At 36.2% G+C, this 16,606-nt stretch overlaps 1 long non-coding RNA gene across 8 annotated transcripts in view; it reads right to left on the minus strand.

Annotated features, from left to right (window-relative positions):
- LOC128262954 (uncharacterized) overlaps positions 1-16,606 on the minus strand; it is a 130,445-nt gene that overhangs the window by 102,491 nt on the left and 11,348 nt on the right. The window lies entirely within an intron of this gene.

Genomic DNA, 16,606 nt, shown 5'->3' on the forward strand with positions numbered 1-16,606 from the left:
GCACTGTTTAAGCATTAAAAACTTTTCACATTAAAGCACATTACAACAACAAATCATAGAGCAAACAAAACAAGCGCATACAAACAAACACTGTCACACACACTCGCATATGTAGAGCAACACATTTAGATAATATGCTACAACTGCTGTGGCCCAAATGACAACGCGATGGTGAGCGGGAGGGGGAAAAAACCCATGCGAGTTGTAAAAAGCTTTGGCAACAATGTCGCCTGAATGTCGCGCATTGTTTCCAGGCCGCTGCCTCTGACACTACCAAATCTGAAGAGTAACCCCTCCCCTTATTTGGCCAAAAATTTTCGGCACCCCCCAACCCACCACCCACTCCCATCGCCAAACTTTTTTTAAACTTTATTTTTGTTTTTTGTTAAGCACATTGGCGCATTTTCCTTACTTATAGCATACTTTTAAGCGACAAAGCGCATTAGCCAGGCAATGCATGAAATTAAATTACATATCAGGGAATCTACGCCGAAACATGACAGTCTGGAAAATAAGTGCATAAGAAGATATGAATTTATGTGAAAATATCGGAGAAAGAAAGCTGTAATTAAAGACATTGAAACAATAAGTTAGGAAAGAATAAATGACTTAGATTGTTAAGCATTTTAGTTCTTTTGACACTATATTCTCTTAAAAAATTATTTTTGTAGTTTCTCCAGATCAGTCAATTTTTCATCTGAAAACGCTGATTAATATCTTAAACACCCTGATGTTCAAGCAATGCTTGCTTATTGATTTTTAGTTGTTTTCATTTGATTTGGGAAACCCAAAGCGTGAATAAAGCTATTAATTGTTATATTTTAGTCTTGGAGAGAATAAAGCTTTCTATAGATATTAGAAGATTTGTTGAAACAAATTTATATATGATATTTATAGACTTTGATATAAATTGGAAAATTCTTAAGCAGTGTATATAGTGCGCAGTTTGCTTGCATCTGCACAAGTATCTCTCTCATCACATTTGACCCACTTGACAGTTTGCGTTTCAGCCATAACTGTCTCAAATTAAGCTCTCAAACGTTCTTGAAGATTGTTTCATTTGCAGCTAACAATGCGCTTTGCTCCTCCTTCTTTGTGAAATGACCTGCACTCAAAAATCAACGCGTTGTCGCTGACAACCCTGACATCCCGGAAAATGCTGAAAACCGTGGACAATGTCGTGTCGCTGGTGGGTGGCAAAAAGGGGGAGGAAGACGTGGACAACGCTCGGCGAAAACTTGTTATGTCGTTAAGTGTGAAACTTATTTCGCACATGACGCCGGTTGAGTGGCGGTGGACTGGGGATGAGGATAAGGATGCGAATAAGGAGACTGGAGGAGTCGGCGGGGACAGCTGCCGAAAATTGCTAAAGAAATCAGCAACAAAAGTTTCCTTTCCGTTGATGTTTCGACCCCTCTGCCACTTTATATATTTACACTATATTTGAAACGGTGTTTTGATCTCAACGGAACCCAGAAAAGGCATTTCCTATATATATTATTTAATAACTTTTTATTTTTAAATAATTAACCCAAAAGGAAGCAAAGTTATATACCCTTGCTGCTATTCCAAAAATAAAATATTCTTTAAAACAACAATATTCCGATTTATATGTGTTTCTGTATATATATATATTATACATATTATATTCTACCTGCAATAAAAAGATAAGAACAAAATTAGAAGTTATATATATTATAATATTTATGTATTGATATCAAAAGTTGCATGCTTTTTACCATATTTAGCTCATAAGGAAAACAAAAGGGAATATCTATATTCGGGTTCCAAGGCTAGTTTAAGCTTTCGTTCCCCGGCATTCCCGTCACTTCTACTTTCTTTTTGTTTCTTAAAAATCAAAATACCTAAAAAGTAGCGACAAGTGTTAAGGGAAGTGGGCGGTGAAAGTCCGGCCTGGAAAGTGTGACGAGAGTGGAAAAGTTTCGGGCAGCGGAAAGTAAGCGAAAAGCGTCAGCGATGCCACCGAAATAAGGCAACATGGGGCGGTGAAAATGGGAGGAGAAGGTGCCACCCAGCCAATCTTTAAATAAACTGCAGCTGCGCGTAAAAAGTGACAAGTTTTGAGAGGTCGAGGACACACTTACAGAAATTAAGATCAATTTTAAACGGTCAATCCATGCGTGAAGTTAAAATATCATTGTTTTCAATAGTTTTATTTTTTTTTTGTGTTTCTGTTTTAATTGTGTTCGAGCTCAGTAATTTTTTATAAAGTACGAAGCCACGAAGAACGTCAATATCCATATGCATTTGCATTTTTACAAATACTTCTTTTACAATAAAAATTAAAAAAAATGTATATTTATAATTTGAATTAAATCCAATTGCTTGAAATTTACTAATCATTTTTTTCTGTGCAGTGTCCAACTAACAGGAACATGTGTTCGCTGTCCGGCGTCTTCTTCTTTATTCTCCTTCCAGGATTCCATCCTGTTCCTCTTTTAGTTCTTCCACTTATTGGCACTTGGACATTTCAGGACGTGACATATTTTGCAAACATAAATGTGTTTTCTTTACAGTTTTCTTTATGTTCAATTGGCGGATTTTGACTTTAACTTAAGACAAGATTGCGTAAGCCAAAAAAAAAGGAGGACACGGAGGGCAAGCTAATGGGTCGATTTGATGTGTTGACAGTTGCGGTTTCTATTTGACCATCAAGTGCAAGGGGAGGTAGTAAAAAATGAGCAGGGAATTTTTCTTAGATTACAAAAATTGCCAAGTTGTATTCACTTAAAATTTTCCTGGCTCGGTTGTTAACCGGTATCTATTAATATATCATGCGATTCTAAGAAATGTTTCTTACATTAAGCACGAGCTTTAAATCATTACCAATTTGATCAATTTTTAACTGTCAAGTTGAACAGGTGAAAGAAATGGCAAAAAGGTAAACCAAAATCAATAAAACTGCAAGTTTCTTCGGAAAATTTCGCACCCTGAATCCCCTTAAAACTTTCTCGACTCAAATCCTTTTGCCCGCAATCCCACCTTTGAGATTCACCCTCCCATTTGCAGTTGCATTTGCTCAGCTGACAATTCATCTCTTAAGAAAGTTGCGCGATAATATTCCCCACTTTTTTCAGGGGATGCAGAGGTTTTTTTTTTAGGGGGGTGTGACTGTGGTTAACGGGAAATGCAAATGCAAATGCCAAGGCAATTTATCAGCTTGGCGGCAACATTCAAAATTAAACGCAATCACATACAAAAACGCAAAAGTGCGAACAAGAATCGGGAATGGGTGGAAAACTTAAGAAATAGCGGATTCAGGCTGAGCGGGAAAAAATACAATTGAAAACTTTTGCAATACGCGGCTGAGCGAAAGAAGAAAAGCGGGTTTTAACGCTGGGGGGGTGGTGAGAAGGGGGAGGGGGAGCGGAGAACTCCAGTCGCTGCGTTTCATATCAAACTTTGGCTATTGCATTTTCATGTGTCTTACTTTCTTTTCACTGATAAGACAGAGGAGTCGAGGCGCGGGCCATATCGTCGTCAGCCAAATGCACTTTAGCCGAGTTATCAAAGAGTTGAAATTGCATTGCCCAGACCCAATGCGCCGTCAGCCGAGGAGAAGAAGAATGCGCCACTCTTAGCAACAATTTCAAGCGCATTATCCAAAAAGCACTGAAAGGAAAGGAAAAGAGCAGGGAAAGCAGCTACTGAGATGTAAGTAGAATTGTGCCCTTATGACACGGGAAATTTGTTGTAAGGAAAAAGCCAAGACTAAAGCCAATATCTTATAACTTTAAAATGTATTTGCTCACCAACCAATACAAAAAATTTTGAAATTGAGTTAAAAATGATTAAAAAATTCGATTCTTTTTAAAGTATTTAAGTAAAGGTTAAAGACACCTACATTCTTGTTAATGATGTAAATGATTTGCCTTACAATCACGATTTAACTAACAAGTGAAAGACTTAGTCCTGTAGACCACAAAAAAGAAAACTCAATTTTGTTTTGTTTTAACAGGCAAAAATAGTGATGCAAGCTAATTTTTTTTTGCATTCAGGGAAAAGCGAGGTATTTAATCAATTTTATTACAAATTTAATCAAGCTTAAAAAATAAATAAAGGAGGAGAAAAGAGTATGACACAAAATGTTGGTTTGGCATACACAAAAAGTATTGTTAATATTATAAATGTATTTGGTACATTAAACACTCAACACTCGAAATTTCTGGCTTAAAATGAAGTTGAGCTTGGTCTAGTGTCATACAAGCATAGGCAGAGGCAGGCTAAGCAGCATTCGCGCAACTCTAGAGGCACAAAAGACAAAAGTCAAACTTGGCTGCTCAGACAAAGCCTGCGTCGGTCTGTTTATCTTGTAAGGTAAATCATTCGAGACTGAAAGTCAAACAGCAGCCCTGGGAGCCAGTAAGAAATTGAGAGGGGAATGGGACTGGGACAGGGACTGGAAGTGGGAGTGGGAGTGGCACTTGGGCGTGCGAAACTTTGGCCAAAGTAGTTGAGGCGACAAAGGCGGGAATTGAATTCAAACAATTGCCGTCATGGGACACAAGCGAGTTGCACCTGCCCCATCCTGCAAGGTTGCAGTCCCATTCAGCCGCACTGCGTCGCTGTCGTGTCCTGCAAATTAGTTGCATATTAAAAATGCGTTGGCCAAACAATGACGAGCCTTGGGGACAGGGACACTAAGGCCAAAATTTCTATGAGTACCATGTAGCCCAGAACCTTGTCAATTACAGATAGGAAAAATTTGCTTTTACTGTTTGGAGGTTATTGATTGTAGAACATGATCCTTTAAAAATATGTCAGCCGAAGTGAAAGAATACTATGATTTATAAAACATTAAGTTTACTTAACAAGCAAAAAATGTAAAAGATTTCGTTTTAAGTTATTTATTTTTTGATTATTTTATAGTATTAAAGATTATACTGATCAAAAAGTAAATTACGATAAAGTCGAAACTAATCTAACTTATTTTACTCATTTTTAATTGTTTTTCTTTAGTTAACAAAACAAAACATTTATAATGACAAAGATAATATATATATATGATTTAAATACTTAAAGCCCTACCAAATAAGAAATGATACAACTCCGAATACTGTGATTGAAAGGACCACTGAACAAATCTAAATTTACTCATAAAAATATTAATATATAAGTGGCTAAGTATTTTATTCATTTTCAATTATTATGTGACAATGTCAACTGAACAAATCTAAATTTCCTCATAAAAATATTAAAATATAAGTGGTTAAGAATTTTATTCATTTTAAATTATTATTCGGCAATGTCAAAACGATTATATTTTGTGTTGTTTTTCAAACTGTTTAAAATTTTCAATCGAAGTGTTATTACCTCTTGTTTGTAGAAAAAGTTCACTAAATATATGAGGAGCAAGATCCCATTAAATATTCAATTAATTTTTTAAGAATATGGTCGTATTTTTTTTGTAAGCCACAAGTATCTACAATAAAATAAATGTTTTTTTTAGAAAAACAAAATATATAACTATGTAGTATGTCTTACATTTTCGCGAGTGCACTGTTTATCGAGAAGTCGGCGCTTCCCTTTTCCTTCTCCTGCCGTCTCCCTTCCACTCATTGAGGACTCGATGGCAAAAGCAGCATCAGCGGCAGAAGGACGAACTTTTGCGTCGCTGCTGCCGCCGCTGCCATCAAATGAGAAAAGTTTAAATGACGCTGCAGTTTGCAAATGCCAAGCCGTTAAAAATGAGGATATCTGTATAAGAAGGCGAAGGAGTTTCTGGGGCAGGGGCAGCTGATTGGACACCCAAAGGATGCGGACAGAAGAGGGCGCAACAGGAGCAGCATGAAAGGGCCGAAAGAATTGCCATTTAGGAGGTGATAAAGAGGGCGCTGCTCAAGATGGAGCACTGGAGGCATCCCAATTTGTTATCTGCAGGAAAGTCATGGACCATGGTCAGGGAATCATCAGTTAGCCGCCCGTCGCTGTGGCCCGATCTTGGAAATGAAGCGGGGGTGAAAAATGTTTCGATGATTGACGATGCGGCAGGAAGACAGTCGGATAGATGAGCAAATTATTCGAGATTCGAATGGAAAAACGGTGTGGGAAAATTAAAATTGGGTTACAAATTATTAATAAGGTTGTGTAGGCTGTACTTGAGAGAATTAAGTAATTTCGTTTAAAAAATTAGGAATAAAAGAATAAAGTCTATTGATAGTCATAACCTTTTCACAGTTTGCCTATTTAGTCTTTATTTTCCGTTTCAGTAGAGAATTTCCGAATTTCATAATTGTTTTGGAGCAAATTTTCAGCACTCTTCAATCCCGTTCCATTCAACCATAACCCGCATTAAAACGCAATCAGTGTTTAGCATGCTCGGTTCATGTTTTCGTACTTGCTTCTCTTGCTTACATCTATATCACATCAGATACTTTGTGGGTGTACCCTGGGTGTTGGCGTGATTTTGACCATTTTTCGCAGCAACCAAAGGCAAGTTGGATACCACGTTTTCCTATTTTTCGCCTTCCCTTTGGACTTTGTCTAACTTTTTCATTAAATGTATTTCAATACTTTTTCAGACACCCCTCGAACTCTCCACCAATTGCACTGCCAATTTTTCCACTTGACCAATTCATTTTTGGCCACCCACTCAGCTCACCCAAACCGTCCAAATTTGATTTTGTTTTTCTTCGCACCAACTTTTAGTTGATTTAGCTGCCCCGCGACGCGAATTGAACTCACTTGCTCTGCTCAACTGATTGCTTACACTCTGAGCGCAAACAGTATTCTGATTGGTTCAGGGCAATCAGTGGCTAGGGATCGCAAAAATATATCGAGGTTTTCGCCAATTTCTGTTGCACTTTTTGCAAAGCGGTCAAAAGCTGAATGCTGAATGTTTCCTATTCAATTTCAAATTGAAAAAAAGGTTTATCAGATCCGGATGAAAAGGTCCAGATGAAAAGAAACGAATCGTCTTTAAAAATGTTTTTTTTTTTTGTTTTGGTACAAGCTGAAGATTTATTTAATTTATTTAATTTAATTTGTAACATTTGTATAAAAACTACTCGAAAATTAATATTACCCACAAGTAAACACTAAAAGCTTTATTTATTTAGGATTTTTTTCAAAAAGCATAGCACTTGACATTTATTACAAAAAAATTTTGTATATTTAAAAGCTGTTAAGTAATAAGTTAGAAATTAAGTGAATAAATTAAAAATATACCTTAAGCTTTTAAATAAATTGGATTAAAAATAGTTACAATTACCAACCATAACTCAATTAATTTATATTGGTCTAGGCTTCTTTTGTAAGAGTTATTTATTTAATAACAATTGGTTTCTTATGTGCAACCAAGAGTTTATAAAAGTTCTAAGTTACATACATATGGCCACAAACTTTCCAAGCCCACTGTTTGGGCGCAGTTCAAGCCAAGGATGTTCGAAATGAAATTCGGCCGTCAAGGTGATTGTTTTCAAACCTCAAGCGCTTCAGTTGGTTTACTTGAGGGCCAAGTTTACAACAGTCGTGGACCTGGCCAACCTTACCCTGCAGCCCTTGTGGCCCTGCGATCCTCTATCCTGGAGGTCTTGGAGAAGTCATTCGTAGGCGTTTGGCTTAACTGGCATATACATATACATTTTTACGGTCAATTGCCGTTTGTCTGTGCTGTGGACCCGAACCCCAACCCCAACCACAACCCCATACCCATTGACCCCTGGTGCCCCAATTCGCTGGCTCGCTCTCCTGTTACTCTGTTTGTTTGCTTGCCCAACTCGAATTTGATTCGACGAAACGAAACGAAAAATACAACAAGAAAACCCAAAGAGATTTGTGTGTGCGAGCCGCCTGGCGACGAACTTTTGACCGGGGGAACGTTGAGAAAAAGTTTTTAATTTTATTTATTGAAAAGTTTGTCCTGTTATTTATTTGCTAGCCATGTTGAAAATATGACCAAACACGCTCGGGCCGCTCAACTAGCTTAAAGCCACTTTTGCCCCATTTCACTTTGTTTGTCTTGCAGATGGAACCGAAAACTGAAAACACAAACTAAACCAGAAGCTTGCAAAACCTTCTCTCCCACACTAAAAAAAAAACCAAACAGGTATTGCTTTAATCGCACTAAAGCCAAACGAAAATGTATACTAAAATTCACTTATATTTTTATTTACTCAAACGGGGAATTTTGTTGTGGTAAAAGTTGGGTAAGCTGAGTGTTTGGCATCGAAATATATATAATATATTAATATAATATTCTTATGGCGCATTCAAACACAAAAGCTTGCAGAAAGGCAAATGAATAAAAATCAATTTAAAACACTTCAAAAAAATATATATAACTAAAAAAAATTTAATAAAAAAGAAAATAAATTTTACTAATTAGTAAAACCCCTTTTCTTAATATGGTGCAAATATTTTTGCAGTGGTGGCTCTTAGGCTTTTGCCGGACATGTTGGGCTTCATTAAAAACTCATTGCCACTTGCAAGTTTCGTTTATCATTAGGAGGATCTGTCAACTGTTACGGTTTTACAGTTTTCAACAGTTTTCCAGGAGGGGCGGATGGTCTGCATAAAAACTCGCCAAAAATGTTGTTTGTTTTGCTTCTCAAAACTTTCTGTCCGAAGCCCATTTAAAAATAGCTTAAGACATGGACATGGAGGACCGCTCCTTCGGCAAACTTTTACCAGTGAGCACCATAAATTATGGTTAGTTAAAAGTTGTAATAGCCGAAAGAAAAACATGCAAACAGCATTGACGGTACAGTCGCGCAGTCTAATTAACAGTTGACTTTGGGAATTCCTCCGCAGGAAATAGAGATAGATTCGGAAAAATCGTTTCCTGGGCAGCAAATTATATGCAAACAGAAGCAGTTATGAAAAAGGAAATAGTATCTTTTTAAAAGCGGAACATTTAGCAACTCAAAAGGATTTGGATTGCACAATAATATATAATGTTAACGTGGAATTAATTACGAACAATTTTTGGGAAAATTGAAATTGGGAAGCACTGCCCAAAAAATTGAGCACAAAACCCAATTTGCAATGCTTCATTTAACTTGGTTGCTCATAATATTGCGCAAATAATGTTGAGCGAAGACGAAAGCTTAGAGCACAAAATTTTACATTTTTAATTGCTTGTTGCGTTTGTTTTGTCAACGTTTGTTGTTGTTGTTGTTGTTAATCTAATTTACTGCCTGCAACTTTGTCTGTTCAGCTTCTGTTTTTTGGTGTTTTTTTTTCTGGGTTTCTGTTTTTGTTTGGAGGGTGGAATATGGGTCTACGGGGCAACGCATTATGATGGAGGAACATTCTAATTAACTTTTGTTTTAGCACAAACTTGAGTGGAGTGACGAAATGTCGCTTGCCTTTTGCCAGTCATGCGAATGGTCTTGTGTCTAGTGGATACAACAAAGACTGGGGAGCATGTACTCGTACTTATTTATGAACTTGTGCCCCTTGCAGTAAAATTACCATTGACAAAGCAACATGAATGGCACGAAGGATCCTTATTCTCTTTTTTTTTCTGGGGCTGGCAATTAAATACGCTTTGTGTGCTTGGGTTTATTGTTTTTCGGTACATTTTTTTTGTATTTCGGGATTTTTGTCTTTTTTTTTGGAGAAGAGTCGTCGCTTTTCGCCATTGTTTGTCTTTGCGCTTATTTGACAATTTTATTCTGCTTTTTGTGTTTTTCTTTTTTTTTTTTAATTCAACTTTGTTTGCACATAATTTTTCGGAAACAAGCGTCAGAAAGCAAACAAATGCATGAATAAATACACGCAAGATGGAACAAATGACAATGAATGCGAATGAGTGAATTGTTGCTGTTCATATGGCAGCTTTTATTGTTGGTTTTCGTGTGAAAAATTTAAAAGTCAAACATAAACCGTCCTTACACAACACTGCCTGACGTTTTATTTCCTTTGATTCAATTTGATTTGATTTGATTTGATTTGCTTAGCTGGAGGGGAAAACGGAAGCGTGATTATTGAACTTAAATGATTGATTACATTGTTGCAGCCCAGTTAACAGAAAATGGGTGAAAAATCGAAACCAGAGGTAAGCTTAGTAAAGCGGGTTCATAAAATACCCTTCCATTCATCTTTAAAAGTTAAGTTAACTGTTTCCAAAAAATCGTAAGCCTTTTCTTTAGATATCTAAAATTGAACTAATTATACCAAAATTTAGAAAAGTCTATTAACGAGTTTTGTGGCAAAAAGTTGTTGGGCATATTAAGGAAATATCTATTGGTAAATTTAGGTTACCTACCTAATTGAATTTGAAATCATTTATTATTTTTTTGTAAAAAAAATAAACATACAAAAAAAAAAAATTTCAACTTTTTGTCATTATACCTACAAAATAAAAATGTAATGTAAAAACAAATTTAAAAGTCAAATGAATTTGTAGAACATTTTTTTTGCAGAAAACTAATTTTTTATATTCAAAGGTATATTTATAATGAATGTGCCGACTTTTTTGAAGAGCAAAACCAAATGTTAATGTATTTTCCATCCAAATAGAATTAAGTCAATATGAGAATGTGTTGGACTAGATAAATAATTCTTTGTTATTTTATAGGAATGAATTTAAAAATAACTCAATTTGAATGACTGCTTTGCAAATAAAAAATATTCAAGTATGTATAACAATTTAAAAACCGCTAAAAACTTTAAAACTTATTTACCAAATTTGAACTCTAGAAGGGCTTGTATAAGCCAAACCCTATTATTAATGTGTAAGCTCAGCAAAAATCACCGAAATAAGCCGAAATAAGATAAACAAGCAAAAATATTTTTCAAACAACATACCAAGTCAATTTTCGGCTCAATTTCAGCGAGTTTATCATGGGATAATTCTCCTTAAATATTCAAAATGATTTCGCTTCCACCCCTTCCCCCCTTTGGCCATCATCCTGCCCCTCTGCTTAACATCAGCATAAAGTTCTCCTCTGGGTAAGCTCTTTGCATCGACTACTTCAAAGTAACAATCTCTGGCCTTTGATTTGTGCACAAATAACCATAAACAAATTACAAATTAATAACATACTTCACTGCTTAGTGGCAGACAGGGACACTGTCTGAGCGAGTGTGTCTGTGTTGCTGTGTGTGTGTGTGTCTGTGTGCGGAGAGAGAGGCAACTCTGGCCATAACTTGAAGCTATCAAATGTTGCCGATGAGAAACGGCCGAAGCAGGAACTACACTCGGAAAAATGCTACCAATTGGGCCAGCTTTTTCAATTTCTAATTTAAAAACTAACTGATATTTTTTTAATATAAAATGTCTGGTTATAGAATTTGATAAATTGAAGATACTTAAGAAGATAATTAATATTGTGTATTCTTGAAAAGGGAATTAGGTACTTATAAATTAAATTACAAATTTTGCGAAAATCTTTTAATCAAACAAATTTAAAGGCGCTGTACAATTTTACTAGAAGTAAGTGGTGAAAAAACTGTATAAGCTATAAGCTATATAAGCATTCGGAGAAATTTGTTATCACTTAAAATAGTAAGTAATTGCTTTTTTAGATCATATTTATAAGTTGTTACGTATACCATCGAAGAGCTGCCATGAAATGGCTTTTAAAGTTATCATAATTACGTTAGCAATTTTTCAAAAATATAAGCCGAAATATCAGAAATATTTAACAATGTTTTAGTATTAATTCCGTTTTTACTATTTGTGTAGACATCATTATCCTGGCGATTTTCCAAAAATTGTTTCTGGTGCAGAGGCAGACAAGTCCTGGACCAGGACCAAAAACAGGGGCCATGGCTAAAAGCTACAGTGGAAAAGGAAAATATTGGGGGCGAGCAGAAGGAGGCCAACAGATAGCGGTATAAATTTACATATTTTATTGAAAATTGAATAGCGCCAAGCAGCAGCAGCAACAGCAGCAGCCACCAGCTTCTCATCCGACAACAACAGAAATAACAAAGTTAACAAAATCCAGAAGAGCATTTCCCCCCTCGAAAAAGCCATGAAACAGAGATCCCCAAAGAACAAAAAGCAGCATGCAGAAAAGAATGAAACTTTTAATACGAAAGAAGCATTCAATAGAAAGGCAAGCGCACAATAATAACAAAGAGAACAGCGGAGGGACGGACTTCGGGGCAGTGCGGAGCCATGGCTAGATGAAAATATGACAGTAAGTTATATGCCAAAGCCGGAGCAGGAACAGGAGCGGAAATGGCAGCAGTAACCGAAACAGGAGTATCGACAAAAAGAAAAGCAGACACTGAGCTGGACAGCAAAAATATTTCGCATCGCATTGTAAAAGTTCCTTACAAATTTATAGATAGTATATAGAATATACTAAATATTTTAAAAAACGAATACTTATGCTGAATGATAATATGAAATGCTGTAAAATAATATTAACTAAATAAAGACTTAAAGGGCTTAAAAATGCTTATAAGATTAAAAAATAAACTACTTAACCATAAAACAATTTTAAAAATTTAAGTTACAAAACTTTTCAAATTTGTAAATAAAGAGTGAGTTTGTAAGAATGATTTGGTATGCAGATCAGACGTTTTTTTATCGTTAGCATGGTACGAAATAGGAATTTCCATTAATCAAATAAAAAATTAAAAAGTTCGCAAGTGATTGAACTTGAAATACCCAATAATACCCAGCAGTGAAACATTGCAATTTGTAGTAGTTTTTACATGGATGGTGTTGAGGGGGGCTGCTCGTAAAAGGTGGTGTTATAGTTGAAAAGCTCCTGCTGCAGTTGTTGCTGCTGCTGCTGCTGCTGATTCCGATTCAGATGCGGATTCTGCGCTTGGCCTCGCTTACACGGAGATTCATTTCAAATCAATACACATAAAGAATAAAAGGTAGCCAAACCACCGAACCCACACACGATGGCAGGAATTGTGGTGGGTGGAAAAGTGGAAAAGTGGGAAAATGGGAAAGTCGATTCGGATTAAGCTGCTCGGTCCGATGTCTGTGTGAGTGCTCTCGCAGAGCAGCGCAAAATTTGGACGACGCCTCGAGTCCAACACCATTCCCCCTCAAATTCTGCATTCATTTTTGGGATCTATCTCAGGTGTCGAAACAGTGTGAGATATTTGCAGAGTGCCGGTGAGCTCTCATAAACTTGGCTTATGCCAGGAGACTCAAAAATATGGCTCTGATCATCTGAGATGGTCAAAAATTAACACTATAACTTATTCATATTCAGTATAAATTAAAGACTTTCTGGAGGTGCATAGGTGCATTTAAGACATATCACTACAAAATTGTTCAAAATACCGCGTCTTAGGGTCTTTGCATTGGGAGTTTATTACTCACACGTAATGATGTCACTGATTTAATCGTTTATTTTCATCTGGATAGCATAGACTTGGTGAAATTATTAGCCAAAAGAATATTTTTAGCAAAAGCAATAAAAACAAAAAAAAGGTTGTATTTTTCAAATTCTTAATTGACGTAATTATTATCAGAGTATTTCTTTGGAAACTTTATAACGCCTACAACTTTAAATACAACTTTCTGATTTTCTACCAAAATAAACGGTGAGAGCAAGTTTATTTTTTGAATTCCCAAATAAGCTTTATTTCTAAGAAACTTAGAGTCAAATTATATTTAAAAGCGGAGCTTGATACCTTAATCACTTTATATTTTTTAATGTTTATTGCTCCTGCAAAAAATTATCTTACTAGAGCCATTAACATTTGTAAGTACTTTTGACTTAAATATGTTTTTTACCTAGATTTCTATTCCTAAATCGAATAACTAATCTGACGGCCAAATCATACCCAACAATAAAACTTTTATTCTGCGAAAATTCATGAAAACTTTTTCCTTGACAAGCTGAGCATAAAAATCCCTTTAATATGCGATATCAACTAGCTTTTTCAGCTGTAAAACAACAATGTATGTAATTCCAAACAGGAGTATCGGCAACAACAGAAATAGCAGAAGCAGGTTAAAGTTGCCTGCCATGACACCAATGAAACCTCCGGCAGACAGAAAGATTGCTCATACGTCATGGTGGCAGGTTCTCCGCGCGCCAATGTGAATTAATTAGCTTTATTCCGCTGCTGCTCTCAACTTTACTAATCGATATTAGAGAAAGCTTTTTTACCAGCACTTTTAAAGCTGCCACAGAATCGTTTTTCTCCCAGGGTAAAGAATCGGTTTAAAGTCTTAATGAAAACTCACAACAGACCCACTCCCACTCAGCAAATCATTTAAAATTCTACAGACACATGCCACGCCCTCGCCGCCTTTGCGTACACACCCACACCCCACACGTGGGACATGAAGAAGAATTGTTGCTAAAAATTCGAAGCGTAAAAATGCAGCGTACGTGCAAAATGCACCGCAAGCAGGGCGTGGTTAGAAGGGGGCGGGGCAAGGGGGTAGTCTTTGGTAAGTCATGTTGCCCCATGAAAAGCCAACAAACCTTGGCTCAAAGTTTTCAATGCGCGCGTAGCGAAAACAAAAGGTTTTTTATTGAATTTTGAAATGCAGCGCTGAGGTGAAGTCCCTCCTGGGCACCCGCTACCCCCTCATCCCCTCATCCACTCATCCTCACCATCAACCCAACGACCCACAATTCGATACATGTTTTACAGTGTGTGTGTGTGTGGTGTGGGTGTGTGCCTTGAGTGAAAAAGCCGCGACTGTCACGCTGCATTTGCTGCAGCATCAGCGAGCAGAATACCTTAGCCAGGTGCAAGTTGGTCCAAATCCAGCACGTGCTAGCGAGGGTGCACACTGAACAAAAATATATGTGTCTAGCTACTTTTTGTTTAAGTCGGTTTAATTATCTTAGAGTACATTTTCACTATTTGTTAAACACCATTAAAGAAAGTCGAAGCTATGAAAACAAAAGAGAATTTAAATCATTTAAATAAATCAATCAATAAGAATCAAGAAGAATTAAGAAAAATGTACGCCGATTTTTAAATTTAATTTCGTTTGCTTACCAAACTAACCAAACTATTAACAGAATAAAGAATGTTAAGACTTTTCTATAATGAAAGAAAAGTTCCTGTGACCTTCAGCTCTGTTATCCAAAAAAAAATATATATATTAAACAGTTTTATAACATATATATAATTATAATTTAAATATATTTTATTTTACTTTTAGAATGACTGCAAAACTGTTTAAGAAGCACTTTGGGATTACATCAGCTGCCTAAAAGTATGCAACTGCATGGGAGAAGTTTAATTTGACAGGCACTTTTTAATGCCGTCTGTATATTTGCACACTTTTGTTCTCACTGTAAGATTGCCCTGCTGAGATTGCCCACATCGCTGCGCGATCAAAGTTAGCGGGAATATTTTAAAGCTTGTCAAAACCGTTGCAATAAATAAACGTGGCGAGCTAAAGACTCCACCCTCAAACGTCTTGGGGGAGCGAAAAGAAGGCGCCAAGGGCTTCGGCTTTGGTGGAAAACATTTAAAAGCGCTTGCGGGTAAATAAAGTTTAGCGGGAAAGCTTTCACCTTCGGCTAGTTGACCCCAGGCACCTGTCAGTATTTGAGGTAACAAGGTGAAAGCAAACGAAGCGTAGCGAGGGAAATTAAATTCACACGAAAAATGAAAGCTGATGCATGTGACAGAGCAATGTATGAAAGGGATTTTAGTAGATAAGATTTAGGTTTTAAGATCAAGAAAATCATACTTAAAGATTAATATAAGATTATTATGATTTCATATTCTTGTTTATTGGATTATATATTAAACCGACATATTCCTGCTCCAAGCAGCTATCGAAAATATCTTTTTTTCATTCAAGAGCTCACCACAAAAACCGAACACCAAATTAGGGCAAACTTTTTGCGACAAATCGAATGAATTACCAAGAAATGTCCTGGCAAATGAAATGATTACCTGGAGATGATTTCGAGATTTCTTTTCATGCGAAACCCACACACACACATGCACAAAGTCACAATTAAGCCTTTAGTCAATGTCCCTCCTCAGCCATCCTCCTTTCCCATGTGATTACATAAATCCTGAGGAAAAAAGAAACACCAGTGGTGGAGTGGTGGAGTGGTGGTTGTGGTTCAACCTTTTTTGATTATGATTGGGACACATGGGGAAATGACTACTGCTGGTCGACTCAATATGGCTAAAAGCCAAGCGAGAAAGCCACCGGGTCCTTGGGTATTAGGCTAATTGCTGGACCAGCCTGAAAAGATATCCGGATCCGGATTGAATTTGTGGAGTGGATGCAACTCCTCGTCTCATGTCAATGCCAAGCCAAGTTTAATCAACGTTCCACAGACTTTTTTCTCGCATTCTCGTTTTTTTCTGTCATTTCATTAAATTCTATCGCTTGGATACCCTTTCTGAGGCTGCTAAAAATATGACCTGAACTAAGAATATGAAAAACAAGATTGTTTAAAAACAAATAAATAAATAATAAAAAAAAAAACGGATATTTATAAATTTATTTTAAGTAATATCATAACATCTAAACTGTCAGCATTAAAATTTTTAATAAAATTTCGGTAGTTCAACATTTTTATTTGAACTTGAATATATATCTGCATATTTAATAATTTTTTTTGGTTTGTTGCCCTAATCCAATCCCTAATTAGAACTTAGAGCAGTATAAAATAATGTTTTTTACTTCTAAATTACTATTCAAATATTTTTTGACTACTGATATTTT

This window comes from Drosophila gunungcola, unplaced genomic scaffold (genome assembly GCF_025200985.1).
Source record: "Drosophila gunungcola strain Sukarami unplaced genomic scaffold, Dgunungcola_SK_2 000001F, whole genome shotgun sequence".
Classification (NCBI taxonomy): Eukaryota; Metazoa; Arthropoda; class Insecta; order Diptera; family Drosophilidae; genus Drosophila; species Drosophila gunungcola.